Source organism: Varroa destructor, unplaced genomic scaffold (assembly GCF_002443255.2).
Source record: "Varroa destructor unplaced genomic scaffold, Vdes_3.0 BEIS01000002.1, whole genome shotgun sequence".
Lineage (NCBI taxonomy): Eukaryota > Metazoa > Arthropoda > Arachnida > Mesostigmata > Varroidae > Varroa > Varroa destructor.
This window is the reverse complement of record NW_019211455.1, coordinates 3,057,382-3,073,031: the sequence shown is the minus strand read 5'-3', so window position 1 is coordinate 3,073,031 and position 15,650 is coordinate 3,057,382. Positions and strand designations below refer to the sequence as shown.

Below are 15,650 nucleotides of genomic sequence, written 5' to 3'. Positions count from 1 at the left end.
TATCTGTTCCGTTATCGTTTGAGCTCGTGAAGAGCGACAACTACGATTTGCGGCACCCCAAAAGATGCACTACCGACGATCGTGATGTACGAAAGCTCGAGCAATATTATGCGATGTCAGAAATCATTGGCTGCAGTGAGATCTAACCTAGCGGGCCGACGTGATTCAATAGACATGAAATCTGTCGACGGAGATGAAGAGAATACGATAAACAATATGATTTTTGATATAGTTATCTATGGTTTCTATAACTGACTGCAAAATGATGTTATTTAGACACTTGTCTTTGATTTATTTTTCTAACACTGAATATGTTGGTAACTTAGATATAACACTGGTAATATAATTGTAATCAATAACTGATAACAACGGTGATTCCGCTATATGGTTTACATCTCTTATATTCGTGAGTCTCTGTTACTGCTAAACACTTATGTTCTATTTTACACACGAAGGATAGGAAGTAAGTGAGGCACGTAAGTGCTTCATGACGATGACAAAGCTTCAAGAAAAACAAAACGTTTTTAATATTTATTGCATTTAAAATGTTTACATGATCTTTTGGAATGGTTATTGGCAGTGATAGCTAAACGAGTTATTGCCCGGGCGGGGGGAGGACAGAGGAATCGGAAGCTTTAGGGTGAACATCTTGCGGAGAGACTACAAAATCAATTCCGAGAAGCTTGAGTCGCATATCCCAATACTACACTATCAAAAAAATTATTGAAAAATGTAAACCATAAGCATCTGGTATTAGCGACAAACCGCAACCGTATCACCAGATGCAACAGTCTAAATTTACATATCTGAAATAATTCAAATTCATCAAATGATTTCGTTGCTCTTTATACACAAGACAAAGTGAAGTTTAAGCAAGTAACATTGAACATATTCCAGAAATGCAAAAACCCATTAATTATACCCACATCACTCACCATTGTGCACGACGATCTTCACGATCTGCACGACGGAATCGTATTAAAGCGGCTCTCGTAATGCAAGCGAAACTGTGTCGTATAAACCTATTCCTAGGTGCTAGCCAGGTACTAGCATTTGTCCATTATAGGAACAGACATTTTTTTAATACGTGTGTGGTTTTGGTCTCTACAGGTTTCTAAATCCGCCTGCAATGATTGCCTTACTTCGCGAATTGCTTCGAAGCCTTACATATTAACCGGATTATCCTTCCGGGTTATTTTTATGAAATGGTTCCCTTTGGGTGAGCGTTTGTCTTATATTAGCATTCAAATTATGGATTTGACGATAATAACCTTAGAGACCTTTGTCAGTACTCACCTTCGAGATTATTCAACCATAGATATTGAATTCGTGATATTTCAATAGCAATGGAAAATTGGTTAAGAGTTCAGAAGTTATCTACATTTGCCTCCGGCCGAGGCCAATATTTTTCATAGAGTAAAAAATGACGCACAAAATACGCCAAGCACCTTAACTAACGAGGTTCAGTAAATGGGCTTTCATCATGTTTATATATACATGCAGAGTACGTAGGAAAACATATCGTTACCATGCGTTTTTGTTTATGGCACATAGCGTTAGTTGTTGCATTTCAACTACAATACTGCAATTTATCGGCCGTCGTACGTTCCAGTATGTTTGGATTTTTCAACATAATAAAATTCTAAAATATCTAGAGCTGCTTACATGCGCTAGTTCTTTTTATTCAAAGAATTCATAAAGGTGACTCATTAACTTTAAAAGCCAGTGATTATCAGTAAAGGCGTCACAATGTTCTGTTTGACGTATTCAAGGCTGTTTATCTTAGATCTAAGCCTTTCAGCAGAAGTAACATTTGTTCCTGAATTCAGAAGCGTTCAAAAAGGGCTACAACAGGTTGTGAACGAAGAATGTTGCCGCATGTGTAAATTCTACGACGGCTCCGTTTATAAAAGGTTGCATTCGAAATGTATCAACAGACTGGGATAAAGGAAAAATCTCAGATTGCGATTACTTGCTGATAATACAATCGCACCTGTCGCAAAGCCCTCTTGACCCTTTTGTAGGGCTGTATCGCCAGCTTTAGAATCGAATATACCGAGAAGCTAGATGAGGATTTATAAGGGGTTTAAAATATGCTCCTACTAGTCACCGGAATATTCTACATAGAAGGGGCAGTTTTGAAACTGAGCCTAGACAGATACTCTTTGTTCCACACTGGAAAAGGCCAGATTGAAGTAATGTTAGGGCAATAGCAAATGCACAACTCGGAACACCAAAAAAGAGGGCGCAATTTTGCCTATCTCCAAGCTGTCAATTATAAACATATATTGTTTATACTTTCCGTCAACAATGATGAGATGGTTTAGTGGCGCTCACCTTAGAATGAACTGTTCCGCGCGAATTGACGCCTCGAAAGTTGCATGATCTGTCTAATTGATAAAGCCATTTGCTTCCTCTAGTCCGTCAAGTTACGATAAATTGGGGTGGTTGTCGAACAGACATACCATCATATTGTATTGATTTTTCCAAAGTGACTCAGAATTTATAACCATTGTATCGAAATTGTTCAACTAATGTAAGTTAAATAAAATAATAAAATAAATAAATAGAATAAAAAATACGTTACTAATACATGAAAAAAGTATTTAAAAAACAAAATAATGCTATTTCGACAAAACACAGGCCGGATTTTTAGTATTCGAATAGGAACATTAGTGTTTTTCGTGCTGACATTCTCTATGGTGCAAAACTTGTTCTGCTTCATGGGCTTAGCGTTTATACTAATTCTGTACAAGTGGCTTCAGTCAATTAGCAGTTATCTTGCTGCAAATTTGTAGGGATAAATAAAACATTTTTGTTAAATACATCAATGAAATAGACTAACTAATGCTGTGATGATAACCACTTATCGCACATGGAATAGAATAGCTTCCCTTGCCCCATCTCAATCTAGCTTGCTTTCCATACAGTTTACTTCAGTAACTATTTGTCTCGCTTAAGGAACCAATAGAAAGCAAGATGTCTTAAATATTAACTAGGATCGCATCAAACGTTTTTAGTTTGGCCTATTGCTGCGATACCTTTCGAATATAGGGCAAAACAGGTAAACGTAACATACGTATATGTAGCTTATTTCAAACACATCAACTTCATACTTTTCTTCGTCGAAAACAGCTTCTTAAGAAGCTGCTCATAAGCAAACTCGAATCTTTAGTAGTAGGTCTTAACCCTCTACCATCCGTTATTCCTGGTTGTGACGACGGTCGGCTGCTTGCTTCTTAATGTCGTCGTTGCAACGTATTGGTACTGTACCCCGGTCTAGATAGATCTAATAGCTCAAATTCGAATGTGTGTTTGACAAAAACAATGAAAGCTAGTCACAGTGATTCGATGGCTGTCTGTGGCATCGGCAGTACTCCGCCCGATCCCCCTATCTGCAGGGAGGTTTGTTGATCGAAAAAGTTTCTCCCGTTTGTGAATGCTGTTATTGTATTCGGTTAACTGAAAACTTAGTGGTACTCAAGTTAGCTTCGTGCTCGGTACACAGAAACTCTACGTATACGACTCTACCCATATGTTCGTACGCTGGTGTACGTTTGCAGATTTGCCGTTTTCATTCATACGGATCAGGTAGGCAAGTCGCGTAACTTTGCATGTCAACACGGGGAGGGGCAAACTAAACAGGTTTATTTATTAAAAAACGGACCGTATATAGATAAGAAACTTAACAAGTTTCTTAATAGTACTGCTATCTCTAATGTTGCGCGCTTTTGCTATGTTGTGGAAGTGTCAAGCGCACGGAAGACAAGTGGCGACCGTAAAACGATTAAGGCGTTGCCTGGGCCTTGCGTCACTATTCGCAATCTAAAAATTGATGTAGTTCTCGTCAACTTCAATGGATAGATAATTATACTTTCATACAACGAATAAACCGGATGTCAAACTAAGTTATTATTAAATAGTTGTACAAACATCCAGTTTGATCGATATAGGCCTATTTGCTTTGAATACGAGGTTGTGTTTTCTACGAACTGCCACCTTTTAATCGTTTGACCCTACGGACAACTGTGAATATGGTAATTAACTAGAAAATGTACTGCGGGAGCCCCACACACAGCTTTGTGAAAAGTGAAAATCTGATTCTGAACATGCCAACTTCCTATTTTATTGGCTCATTGATATATGTCGAAGCCTTCATGGCAGCCTAAGACTGAGCAATGGTACAATCATATGAGTTCATGTAAGGCCTAAAACCAGCTCAAATCATCCGTATGTCATAATGAAGGCCAATGTTATAGGTAGTGCCGGCCGTACGTAACGATTTCCGAATTAATTAATCGTTAATAGCTTTTCAAGTGGAAGCTGGTGATGGGTAAAAAAATTAACCTTCACGAATCTAGCGCCGTATCTCCCCCTTCATTTTTACATATGATACTTATTACACTGTCATGAACGAAAACGGCAAACATTGAAACTCAGTAGTTTTCGAACTACTTAGGCTTTTTAGTATGTGTTAAATGTACCCTCCTTCATTCAGACTTTCCCAGCGGTCTGGCAGCTTTTAAGTCTGTACCAGGCTTGAGGCCTCTTTGCCTAACGTTTCTATTGATCTCCGAGGAAGTTGCGCGGCTGAGCGTTGATTTTCAAGATAAAGCGATGTTTTTCTTAATAAATTCATTTTCCCTAGAGTAAATCAACCAAATTTTGTCTACTAACGTTGCGTAGTCCTAAACCCATTCAGTCTCGAAAGTCTATCACATCCACTTGTAGAAACCTAATGTATAAAACGACTATTTACTATTTATCACACTTAATTCTCTTTAATTGTAGGAGCGATAGTTAAAATTTGCCGAATATCGACAGCGTCCTTCGAGGGAACTCGATGACCGATGGCCCAATTTCTGTCAGACGACTGGCTGGGCTTTGCAACGAATTAGTTGGGTTTCCAGTATCCGAAATCAACTCGCGCATCTTTTTGTCACTGGAAAAAAAAGACGCAATTCAAATAACGAAGTATGAAATTTCTATTTGTTTAGTCGATGTCAGTTACCTAGAGAACAATATAGGAATCGATTTTGTTCTGTTCCGCCAAGGAACTATGAATTTAGTGGGGCTTTGATTGAAACTTACGAAGTACATTCGTCATAGCTATTTACAGTGCAAAACATACTTGTTCAGACACTCATGAAAGCTTGTATAGGAGTTCGATTTTGAGAAGCCTTTGCTATGCATGAAGAGACGTACGCAATTATAGGAATGAAAAATACGATAAGAAAATTGGCTTAAGTTAGTACTAGTATTCCTTGTTACGATGGTAAACGCCATAACATTCAAATATATGATGTCGACAGTGTTCTCTAATCTAATCGCTGTAAACAGAAGTCGAATAACTTCTTCATTAATAACGAGGTCTTGATTCTATTTTTTATACGTTCACTGTCTAATTTATGCAGAGCTCACAGTGGATAAGTGCATTAGGATTTTAAATCCGCGAATCCGCGGATATAATGATCATTAATCCATATCTTGAAGCCTACATGCCGCTGAAGTAAGTTTGTAGTCTTATACGCGGCCTTTTGTATCTGATGTTATTGACCGTGATCCTTCAACTGCCTATATATTTAGCGCTATCTCGCTTAAAAAGACCTTTGGAATCAAATGAAGACAACTTCTTGCAGTTTCTCCGCTATAATAAGGCCGTTTATTTATACCATTATAATAACCCAGTCATTTAGATGTTGTCCTTTAATGAAGTTTCGGAAATGTTCTGACTTCATGCATGCAACGATCAGAAGCTGTCTATCGCATCGTTCAAGTTGTAGCGAGCAATTTTTAAACAGAACTGGTATTGCGTACTCAGAGGAGACTAGCCGTCTGTGCAAAAACAAATTTACTTTTTTTCCAGTTTGTAAGAACAAATTTTAATGGATAATATCACGCCAATTGGGAATTTTGGCGCAAAGCAATGAGATAGCATGTAGCATTTAGCTCGCACACACTCTATTTGACATTAGCCAAATTCTAGTCCGGAATTTTCGTGCCTTAGCGTTTACTAAGCGTTCATCAAAGTGCAAAAACCACTATTCGTAGTAGATTAAACGTTTTGGTACTTACAAAAAATGGTGTATCTGCAAAATGTCCTTTAAATGAAAATTAGTAATATACATAATAAATATTTCCAACTGTCTTGAACAGATAAAACTTGTTTTTTGAAAAACAGAAAAACATATTTTTTGAACAAATAAAACTTGCTCTAAAAGACCATGCACCGACTTGGAAGAAGTGGCAATTTCGAACGATCTATTACACGCTGACATTAGTTATGGCCATTTTGGATCGGATCCGCTATTTCTGGGTTTCCCATTCAGGCATTTTAGCCATGAGTATGCGCGGTCAATAGATTGGACATCATTGTCGAATCGTTATCAGTAGCACAGTCTCATAAGACCATTGTCAAAAGCTCCTCTAGCGGAGATGGTATGAAGTGAGAAGTGAATTGTCGAGGCAATGTCATCTGAATCGCCCGTGCCGTCCCATTACAGAGGACACCAGTTAATGAAACGGCTGTATTTAGCTGCACACGGTCATCTAGAGGTGTTCAGAAATGCATAGCGCCTCTGCGGCGGCCTGGCTGAGATGGAATAGGCCTCGGAAAAGGCCGAAAACTTGCTCGAGGCTTGTTCGATCTCACAAGCGGCGTATTCATTTTAAATTGACTCATGATTTTTATACGATTTCTTTCGGGATCAAAATAGCAATGAGCAAAATAAATGAGCTTATTTTGGACAAAGCTATGTATGACAAAATGATATTAATTAAAGTTTGGTAGAAGCCTACAGACGTTTAGTGATTGTATAGCCTAAAAAGGGTTCTGAGCCAAGATATTGACGGTATTGTGATTATAAGTATCACAGTCATTTAGAAAATAACTATATTTCCATTTAGTATCTATAATTCTTTACTGATCTATCACAGAATATCACACCCCACCCTAATGTCAAAAAGTTTTAACATTATTAACGATAACCGAACGAGGACGTGTCTGCGTATTCAAGAATTGCTACAACAATGAACAATACGTTTAACTATTTCTTGTTTATGGTCATAGTGATATATGATAGAATGAAATATAGTATATCATTTCTATAGTTAAATTATATATTTTTTTATTATAATGACAACCTAGATTCTGCCAGTGACACCGTAATCCTTCTTCTTTTGTTCACACTTTTCCTAAGATGCTTCTGTAGGTAGATGATTTTGAACAAGACAAGCCAGCCAGCCAGCTCTCTCGTTTTCTCCAATATATTGCCTATTTCATCTATTTATACTTACATATTAATAATTCTTCCACGCTTGGTATTATCCATCCCCGAGCGATTCTATGAAAAGAAGTTTTGCATTTATAGTAAGAGATATTTACCCATTAATAGATATTTAATAACTAAATGATAATAAGCTATGTTCTTTAAATATTAAAAAAAGTAAAAACTAGATTTTTTTTTGTCAATTTACATAAATAGATAGAGCCTATGCAAAAAATCGTAGTAGTTTTTACGCTTTTTATTTAGTTAATGAAGATGTTTATATACCAAGTTACACAAATGGCTACCTCGTATTGTGCAGTACCGCACGTAATTCAAAGAGGTTTTTCCTATTTCATGTTTACCCTATTATCACCATCATCATTTTATGGCCATCCTTTTATTATCAGTAATATTATTTATAATATTACTAAGTTTTCATCTCATTTTCATGTCTCGTTACACTCGATCTATATAAGACCCGGTCTCGAGCTGTGTATGATATTTCCGTTTCTTTACTCTTTTCTCATCGTACAGAACTGCTTAATGGTGTGGTTGCGTCTATAACTTGCGGACAAGTTTCCTTTTGTTCATTTTTTCAGTGTCGGGGATGAAAAACAACAAACACACATATATCTACTATTTCTTCTGAACGAATCTGTTTCATTCGGTCGGAATCATGGCTGCGTAACACTTAACTTCCGTTGTTGTTACTGACGCCTATATGGGGTTTTGTTGTGTCGCGGGGACGTATAGTAGAAGTATCTCACGGAAAATCATAATAATATCTTTTGTCACTATTCAATTATTGCAGTATCATTGTTCGCCATTGACTAAAATGCAGCCTAATTTCGCGTGATGGCAGACCGTATAGATTTGTTTAAGTCCACGAGCACGTCCACACCAACGCTAGATTCACTCGTCTATATTCTCTTTCATTAGGCCACGGACAGACTAGAATCGGCCTAGTAGCCCTACAGCTAGATTTTTTATCGTACTGTTTATTATCTCTCACTCGTTTTCAGACTCTTGTCCTTTGTCTTCACGTATCGCTATAATTGGTTTTATCATAACCATTGTCTTAGAACGCTTTACTTCCTGAACATTATTAACATGGAATTATTGATATTTCTTTCGTTTTCTAAAATCCGGCTCTACTATATACTGTATAGCCCAGAAATGAATAAGTCACCAGGTGTTTTTTTGTTGATTAAGTAATAGCGCTATAAATAGATGGATATAAAGCAGAAATATATTTAGCAACATATATATATATATATATATGCTGATGAATGTACATGGACTTGTATATGAAGTCTTCGCTATAAGAAACTGCAACGACGGCAGTATAGTCTGGATAAGCATTGCTATGACATTCTGTATAATACATTGATTCATATAAGCGAAGCAAGCAATGCTTAATTGTACAGCTTTGATTAAATAGTAGAGACTCCATGTAGTTTTCCTCTTCATTTATCTAATTCACGATGCTCCCATAATGTTTACTTTTTTTACGCCTTCAAACTTACCTAATTTAATCACGTCGGTCACGTTATCGGATCTTCTTGCCACATATGCAATCTTGCCGCTATATTATCCGCTTCTCAGGTATTCTTTTGGCCGTAAGATGATAAAGGCTTTTTTGTCACAGGCCGACCACACGCTAACGGGAGGCAATATTTGTTTTATGCTATATGAATGTGTTCTGTTCGATAACGTTGTATCTATGATAATGTTAACAAGGCCAGCCGCGGCTGCAGCACGAGCGCTCTAGGTACATCAACAATAGCACGGCAGGAGCTAAAAATAAAGGTACTTTATGCTGTACGAACGACTGATTATCTGACTCGATAGATAATGTCCTGCTGACCGACCGGCTAAACTGGCTCTGCTTGGCCTGTGTGTCCTATCGAAAAAGCTAATGGTCTATCTAGCAATGAATGTGTCCGCTCATGTTCACCAAAAAATATAAGGGAATACAGCAGGTCCTTTGGATTGACCAAGAAAGACATGACTGTTTGATGAGAGGAGATTGGTAAACTACAACGAGGAAAGGAAAGGAAAGGGGGCGAAACGTGACCAAGGCCTGTCCCACCATCAGAATAATGATCTGGACAAGTTACTGCCATGGTGTTGTTGCTGTCAACTTCGAATGCCAAACTGAACGGTGTTCGAGGACATTGGACAGCTCTTTGCGGAGCGGCTATATGAACCAATAGCATTCCTATTCCTAGCTATTTTCAAGAACAAAAAGCTGAACCGGACCAGGTAGCTACGACGGAAGAGCTTCACTTCCTACTTCGATTTTGTTCTAGCACTCAACGCGACCGTGAAAGCTGAGGGAGGACCAAGGTCTTCAGGACGTGAGAAATCAACTGCCGGTACGCAGTGGAGCTCAATAGTGACCTAAGGTCGTTTAAATCCTATTTTGTTTTCGTTGCCGTGTAAGGCACTTCACAGAGCAATAGCTGTTTTTTCTGAGGAATGTGAAGTTCTGGGTGTCTTATCAAGGGATAGGCAAAAGGCATGCGCACTGGTAATGATTAAGACCAATGTTAGTTAGCCTTTATCCTAATTTTAACGCTAGAGCTAATGCTGTGTTCTTAACTATTGTATCATATCGCGCAGTTACGATATATGTAGCCATGTGCGTATGCGTCAAATGTGTAACCTGTTTATATGTGCCCTCGTATAAATTTTTTCCAATAAATTCTTTGTGTTTAATATACTCGTATCATATGTACTAGATCTATATACAACGTTCACGTTTATCCTCTGGACGGTCATAACCGTTAACGGTTTGATATGTTGCAGATGACAACGAACTCTTCTGGTCTATGACAAACAAAACGAGATATGCGGAGGCTGCTGATGTAACCTAGAGACCCCATTCAGCAATAGTCAAAGTTCATCGAATTTCGGTGTAGTAGCACAATAGTCGACAATAGGCGACTTCACCAGAATGAACAGCTCTACCTCACAACGATATATGTATATATATATATATTAGCGTCGGGCGTTTGTGGTGATCGATATTCGATGCTGATAACAAACAGTCTTTCAGTGATAGGTAACCTGTATAGAGTACGTGTATCGCGTGCGCTACATAGAGTATGTACGTAGTTGTCATGGTGCAAAAAACGCAAGATCACTTTAATGGTTTGCGGACTAACGGGAACTAATATAGTCAATATCTCTATCCTTACCGGTCTCACGTTAGCGCTTTGGGAATTGGTGGGACGTCGCTTTGCCCTATTAATTTCGAGAGCTTAGTTTACTACTGTTAGTAATATTTTACTGAGAATTAAACGGAGATTATAGGCTTAGAGATACATACAACTGTTTTTCGATAATAGCTAGGACTAGGACCCAATACCTCTTGAAAGTGCAACGATTTTGCAGATTCAACAGCTAGAGCGTCTGACAAGCATAAACTCATATCGTTGTTTTGCCATGGTAACAAATAAAGTGTATTTATCTTTTTAAATCAGATAAAGGTGCATATAGTACTATTCTGGCGTAATCCTCTGAACAAAACAGTTCAAGTTTTCTTCTGTTTGACATTAATGCCCGATCCTAGGAAACAATGATCACTATCTCGGAACAAAGCAAAGCGACACTTCTGTGGTTAGAATAGGAAAAATCTAGACTTTTATATTGAACGTTAGAATATCGGCAAGAGTATCTTTGTCTGACGTAAGTAAACGAAAAAAAAAATAGCGTACGGTTATCTCTATCTCGTTATCGCCATTGCCATAAAAAAAAAGAAGCCTCGTCACGCTCAGCACAAGTACATACAGCGCATCTCGCTAATAATCACAATCAATATAAATATAATCATCATTTTCAGCCACTTAAAGCGCCCCCTCTATATTATCAGCAGCACAAGGTGTTATCATTGTTATTTAGAATAGTGTAGTTCCTGAAGACACTGATGCACAGTTTGTATCAGGGTGTTCTGCTTCTCATTCTGTTTATGGTTTGTTTTGCCGCTGTCAAATATTTAGTCTTCATTTTGTCGAAGTATCATCGCTGGTGCAGTAGTAACTAGAGTGATTGTTAGCTCGGTACGGTGAAGTGTTGAGTTGTACAGTTGCTTATCTAGGTTACGACCGTAAGAAGTACATGCCGAGCAGGTGCTCCTTTGTCGCTGTTGAAACTGTAGGTACTCATGTTTTTCTCATTTCTATCAACATTTAACATCAGTTTGCATTGTGATCGTATTGTGTTTTCTTCAAATCGATGCCTCCTTACTGTGATATCTATAGGTAGGCTCCACTGTACTAATATTTACTATTATTATCGATTATAATTGTTTATAATAATAATCAGCCATACTTAGCACATATATTGTTAGTTGCTCTAGTGTAGGTAATTATTAATGTTTTTTTCTAAATACTTCTCTGTTATTCGAGCCTGCTTAGATGACATTATTTTTGTTTCTCATTTATTGTTGTTATTGTCTACAAAATTTACAAAAATTGTTCCCTCTTCGATATATTCATGTGGGTCACTGTGTCAAATTGTGTACACGGGGTGAAAATCGGCCCTGGAAAATGTGAGTCCGATAACTATCACGGCAAAAGTTCGTTTTGATCTTGTTAGTTACAGTCGAATAACTTGTACCAGAATAGATTTAATGTGGAGTATAATCTATGTCGGTTTAAATGGTATGGGCTATGCAAAGCGCGCATGTTTTATGAACAGTCCAATAAGAGGGAAAATCTGTTTGTTCTGTTTTGAATTGGATGTTTCCCTGTCCGTTTGTATCGTTGTTCTCAATCAATATACGCTTCCAATGAATGTAGCACTTCGGCGCTAAACAGGATAGCCTTTACTTTTGAGGTGGCAGAAGAAGTTCATTACGGCTGGGTTAGTGGCCATCTTCGGTACGTACCTACAACTGCCATATGGTCTTTCATTTCCCTCCGTTACTGTTCTATACATATGTTTACATACCTTTCAATCTTTATATATTTTTAGTTGATTATATTATACAGAGCCTCGGCCGAGCATCATTTGCAATTACTATTATTTTCTTTCTATTATGGGTGAACCCAACATTAATACAGGTAAATAGATATACCAGCCGTCTTTATTGTGTGCGGCTAGTTATGTTGCTTTAGTTACGTTACGTTATACACGTTTTCCATAAGCTTTCTAGATACTAATTAAGAATCGGCGACCATACGTTCTCAGTTCTCAAGTAACAGCGTAACACCACAAGTTAAAATAATAGCAGAACCGATTATTGCAACTTACAGTTCCAATATATTTTGTATCCATACCTATGTGTTTTGCGGGTGTCCGGCACTTTTAAGACTCTCTTCATGTAAGAAATGTGCTCGTCAAAAATGCTCGAAAAATGTGCGGAGTCCCGTGGACGGAATTACACCGAAACTGCATACATTCACACTCACACACACAGAGACACACAGATGTATTATGTATCTAACAATAGAGCCGACAGAGAGCAATTTCGGGCGAGTTCTACGTACGTACATCACGAAAACGTTGTTGATGAAATTTTTGAAGACAGCCGCGTTAATTTGCTTGCTTTACCCAAAAACAGTTCTGTTCTACGTAGACGCTGCGATAAGGTTATGAAACGTGACGGCGATTCAAGCGGTAATTGACCTCTAGGAGACTTCTAGGGGCATATTTCATCCAAGTTTTCTTTAATCTACAGACTATTCTTTCATTCTTTATTTTTCGCATTAATTTTCCTTTCTCCCGTCATTTCTTGCTTATAACAACACTAATCTGAATCTAATTAAAAACAATAACGTTAGTTTAATACATTTAGGTTGCTTAGCTGCGATATGCTTATTCATCCGTGTCTATTACGTAGGAGTAAAGGTCAACTATTTCTGGCAAAATGGCCAAAGCGAAACCGATTTTGCCCGCCGTTTGTTTTCCTCTCTTAACGCCCGACTGGTTACACCTAGGGTTGGGGGCAAGATATAAATTTTTGCTCTTAATATCGATGACAGAGAGGACTGGTTGAGATTGGGTAAAGCCAGGCCAGAAGGAGGGGTTGATATGGTTTACATCATAAAAACTCTATTACCCGATGTTTGGCGCTCACTGTATTGAGACAGGGTTTTCGTGCCATAATACTCTCGAATTTCTTTTCGTTACCCGCAGCCGACTGTCTCCTATTTTCCGTTTTAGGTCCTCTTTTTGTGGTTCTTCTTTCGCAGTCGTCCGTAACCTTCAGCAGACAACGGCGCCCAGCGGCCTCGACGGGTTACGTCTTGCTTTTTTGCTATTATTTGCGTTGGATTGGGGGTATTCTAGGCTAATTTTAAGCATGGATGGTGTACCGTTCGACTCTTTATCCACGGCTAAAAAAATACTAAAGCAGAAATAAGTAACCGCTCGGGCACGAAACAAGGTCAGAAGATGTAGGCGTAAGCCGATATAGCCGGGTCGGTGGTAATGGTTGGATGCAGGTCATGCCCTGAACGGTGAAATTTCGATGTGCAATGAAAGCTTAGTTAACGATAAAAATTTGTTGCTAAACAAGATTTCTAAATCCCCGTCTAAGGCCCCGGTTTTAAGGTCGAGGTCACGTTTCGCAAGACCGTGGCAAACGTCTCAAACGAATGATCGAGTGGCCGTTTGCTCGAATCAAACGAAGGCGCATCGCTTGCCGGCAGTAGCTAAACGGGAGAGCTTGAAACGACTGGCATAGCACAATGCTGCGTTACGTTGTGTCTATACGTTGAAGCATGTATTTATGCCTGACAGTAGGAGCGCTTGACTGTGGCCAGCAGTACAGGTAGCAATATAGGAATATTGGTGCCACTCCATCACCTTGTCAGCCAACGTTTTTTTAACCTGTCGAACCGTGTTGTTGCATGCGTGAAGTGTCACACTATCATCATTTCACCATCCGCCATCGTGTTACCTTCTGACCACATTCCCATGTAGGAACGGTGGAATCACCTGTATCGCTCTCTAGTGTTATCTATCTCCGTTGCACAGATACGTACACATATAGCTACACAAATATAGTCGTGTGATAGTAGGTTGATAGGACTGGATCGCAAATGAGAGTTTTTGCTTTGACAAATAATCCTTTTCAAAGCTAGGCAAGCAATAAAACGGTGGCAGGCAGTGTCAAGGTTATCCTGTTATACGTAGGGCTCGTGTAGATTCATGAAGGATGGATAGCAGATGTTTACAGGGAACAAAACTTTTTTGCCCAATACGGCTTTCTTGGGCGCAATTCAGGATAACAGAGGCGTGGACGAAGCAAGCAAAGATTTCGACTGGGACATCAAGCTATCGGTGTACACATTTGTCATTGTAGGGATACGAAGATCTTGGAGGCAAACGGTTCTTCAAAGAGCGGGCGTAGAACCCAAAAAATATAAGGCATCTTATATTTTATCAATATCATCATCATCATCATCATCATCGTAGTCCAGCACCCTCAAAAAGTTCCTGAAGCTTCTAGCCTTTTTCCGATGAGCACAGAATACAGCACTGCCACGCATGTCAATTTTAACCTGTATGAGCCCTAAACAAAAGAGCCTCACTCTGTTATGAGAAAAGAGGCACAGACGAGACATGGGAGAGTCTTGGAAAGTAAAATAAACCAGCTACGTTTCTGTGTGGTGTTATATATATAGCACACCAAGCCAAAGCCACAGGCACAAATGATTTCGTCAGTTCGTGTCAACTACAGAATTACAGAAATCGGCGAAGAATATTGAGACAAGCAAAATAAAGGGATTGCGCCTAAACGTGATTAAGTTACAGGAGATAATATTGTATCGGCACGAAAAAAATTGCCGGTTCAGCTGCGTGTCAATCGGATTTAGGCTATATCCCGAACGTGGAACAGGGCTAAGGAGAATGAGAGTCACCGTGATGTCTGTAAGCAACCAAAGCAGGCGACAATACTGACCCTCTCGCACGCATAGGTTTGAAACGTACACAAAATCAAGCTTCAAAAAAAAAAGTTCTACCTCAGTTAGTCTCGAATTTGCCACATTGCTGTAGTAAAGTTGATCTGCTACTGCAGGAGCTTTATTTAGGAAGGCTTCTCTAATCCCGAGCAGAGTGGTGACATCCCGGCGCGCTGCCCGGCTGAGTTTGCTAGCTTTTAGATGAACGGCAGACGCTTTGGATAATCATGTGGATGCTGAACAGTGCTACCCCTCTTCTTTGCTACGGTCGTCGAACACTTCCTAGTAGTACGCCCTTTCTTACGTGGTAAGGTACACGGGCCGAGTCAGGGGCATGTGTTGACGAGCTGCCGCAAAGCTGCTCCCGATCATTGTCTGGTTAATCGACTCATTCCAGCAAGTTTCTACCGCATAAATCACCTTCCTCTACGTCCGCAATACGTCTGTGAAACAAGCCGTACAATGT

At 39.0% G+C, this 15,650-nt stretch overlaps 1 protein-coding gene and 1 long non-coding RNA gene across 2 annotated transcripts in view; one reads left to right on the top strand and one right to left on the bottom strand.

Annotated features, from left to right (window-relative positions):
• The window catches only part of LOC147757250 (uncharacterized), a 67,980-nt gene extending 57,740 nt beyond the window's left edge, over positions 1-10,240 (top strand). Inside the window, exon 3 of the long non-coding RNA XR_015320091.1 lies at positions 10,080-10,240. This is a non-coding gene — a long non-coding RNA (uncharacterized LOC147757250). The remainder of the gene's footprint in view (positions 1-10,079) is intronic.
• LOC111245922 (uncharacterized) overlaps positions 7,513-15,650 on the bottom strand; it is a 75,762-nt gene continuing 67,624 nt past the window's right edge. The window contains exon 4 of the transcript XR_015320083.1: positions 7,513-15,627. The gene's annotated coding sequence lies outside the window, so the exon portion shown is untranslated. The remainder of the gene's footprint in view (positions 15,628-15,650) is intronic.